This window comes from Sceloporus occidentalis, unplaced genomic scaffold, assembly GCF_023333645.1.
Source record: "Sceloporus occidentalis isolate IW3139 unplaced genomic scaffold, rSceOcc1.0.p SCAF_99, whole genome shotgun sequence".
Classification (NCBI taxonomy): Eukaryota; Metazoa; Chordata; class Lepidosauria; order Squamata; family Phrynosomatidae; genus Sceloporus; species Sceloporus occidentalis.
Genome location: NW_028317079.1, coordinates 2,245,001 through 2,247,785, shown reverse-complemented (window position 1 = coordinate 2,247,785; position 2,785 = coordinate 2,245,001).

Below are 2,785 nucleotides of genomic sequence, written 5' to 3'. Positions count from 1 at the left end.
CCCTCTGCCCCTTTTCACTGCACCCCCCTCCCTCACCCTACTTACCTTGTTGCCGGAGCAAGCAGCAACTGCGGCCGGGCCCGCGGCAGGACCGGACTGACTGGGCCTATGCGGCCTCTATGGCCGCATTAACGCAGGGCATAAGGGGCACCGGCCCCTTAAGCCCGCCGCAACTGCGACCGGGTCCGCCACTCTAAGGGGCCGGGAAGCCCCCACCAGGGCCGGCCTTAGTGGTCTGCGGCCGCACAAGGCTTACATTAAAACATTGGGGGTTTTTAACTTTATTTAACATCCTCCATGTTAAATAAAGTTAACAAAAACTTTATTTAACCCCTTCGCGACCTTTGCCGGTTCAGGACCGTCATAACAAGAAGGTCACTAAATGACCTTTGACGGTCCTGAACCGTCAAAAAATTAAATAAGCTTAGAAAGTGATCAAGGATCACTTTCTTCACTTAAACGGCCTTGCTGCAATGCCTCGATGTCGAGGCATTCAGCAAGGCCGAGATCGGCATCGGGGGCCATGTCTGGCCCCTCCCCGGGGCGTCAACAGCCGCCATACATTGTATGGCGGCGGACGCCCGTTTTAAAAGCGTTTAGGAGGCGATCAACGATCGCCTCCTAAACTTAAATGGTGTCGCTGGAATGCCTCGATCAGGAGGCATCCAGCGACACCAAACACTTACCTCTGGGTGGGCTGTGACCGCTCCGGAGAGCGGTCACAGCCGCCGCTGCCGGTGATCTTCGCCATCAACCAAGATGGCGGCGGCCCGGGAAATAAAACAATAAAGACGAAAAAGTTCGCTAGAGGGTCTCCAGACCCTCTAGAGAACTGGCTCCACTTGCTGGTTGAATACAGGTACTGCATTCAACCAAGCAAGTCAATGGAGCCCAGCTTTCTAATCACTATGTGATTAGTAAAATATTCAAAAAAAATAAAATAAATAAAAAATGGAAAAAAAAATTTAAAAAAAATGTGCTAACATTTAAAAATAATTATGCAGTGATGTCACTAGATGAACCATCCAGTACCAGCAAAATGTGTAAAAAAAAATATAAAAAAAGTATTAAAAAAATAAAATAAAATTAAAAAATAAAGTTTATTATTTTGAGCAAGTGCTAAAATTTCTCAAAAATCTCAACAAAGAGTTAAAATAAAAGCACTTCAAATACCCAAGGGGTGTCTAATATATAAAAAAAATGGCTGATGGGGTAAATTGGAGTGGCCTAGCTCAAAGATAGGGCATAGGTACAGACTGACCAAAATGGAGAAAAAAAGCGCACTTCCCAAATGTGGCATTTTAAATCTGAAACAACCCGACAAACCCATGCATGTCGGGTATCACTGCACTCAGGAGATGTTCCTGAACACACATTGGCATGTTGTTTGACAGTGGCATATACCAGGACCTGTATATCTATAACTAAAGTACAATTTGTGTGAAAAAAAAATAAAAAAAAATACTATTACAAAGTTTGACAAAGTGTAGTTCTATAATTGGTGCATAGAAAGGGTTAAAATAACAGCATTTGGAATACCCTGGGGTGTCTAGTTTTCAAAAATATATGGTTTGAATGGGTTAAATTGAGTTAACCGGCTTCAAAGATATTCCAAAGAGGAGAGGGAGGCACAATGACCAAATGACCACCTGAATTACGCATGCCCCAAAAGTAGCCTTTTACCAGCCAAACAATCGGACAAACCCATGCATGTGGGGTATCGCTGTACTCAGGAGATGTTGCTGAACACATATTGGGGTGTTGTTTGACAGTGACATATACCAGCACCTGTATATCTATAACTAAAGTACAATTTGTGTGGAAAAAAAAAATAAAAAAAATTACTATTACAAAGTTTGACAAAGTGTAGTTCTATAATTGGTGCATGGAAAGGGTTAAAATAACAGCATTTGGAATACCCTGGGGTGTCTAGTTTTCAAAAATATATGGTTTGAATGGGTTAAATTGAGTTAACCGGCTTCAAAGTTATTCCAAAGAGGAGAGGGAGGCACAATGACCAAATGACCACCTGAATTACGCATGCCCCAAAAGTAGCCTTTTACCAGCCAAACAATCTGACAAACCCATGCATGTGGGGTATCGCTGTACTCAGGAGATGTTGCTGAACACATATTGGGGTGTTGTTTGACAGTGACATATACCAGCACCTGTATATCTATAACTAAAGTACAATTTGTGTGGGAAAAAAAAGAAAAAAAATTACTATTACAAAGTTTGACAAAGTGTAGTTGTATAATTGGTGCATGGAAAGGGTTAAAATAACAGCATTTGGAATACCCTGGGGTGTCTAGTTTTCAAAAATATATGGTTTGAATGGGTTAAATTGAGTTAACCAGCTTCAAAGATGTTCCAAAGAGGAGATGGAGGCAGACTGACCAGATTTGTTAAAAAAGATTTGGAAATCATAAAACGCTGCTTGTACTTATTGCCCTATAACTTACAAAAAACAGCAAAAAAACATAAAAACATTGGGTATTTCTAAACTCAGGACAAGTAGTAGAATCTATTTAGCTAGTTTTTTTACTTGCTTTTTTAGGTGAGTAAAAGATTTTTCAAATAAAAGTCATAAAATGTGTTTTTTTTTCAATTTTGCACCATGTTTTTTTTATTTTTTTTATAGTAAATAAGATGATACGATCAAAATAATGGTATCTGAAGAAAGCCCATCTTGTCCTGAAAAAAACAATATATAACTTATGTGGGTACACTAAATGGGTGAGGAGAAAATTACAGCTGAACACAAGCACCACAAAAGTGTCAAAAC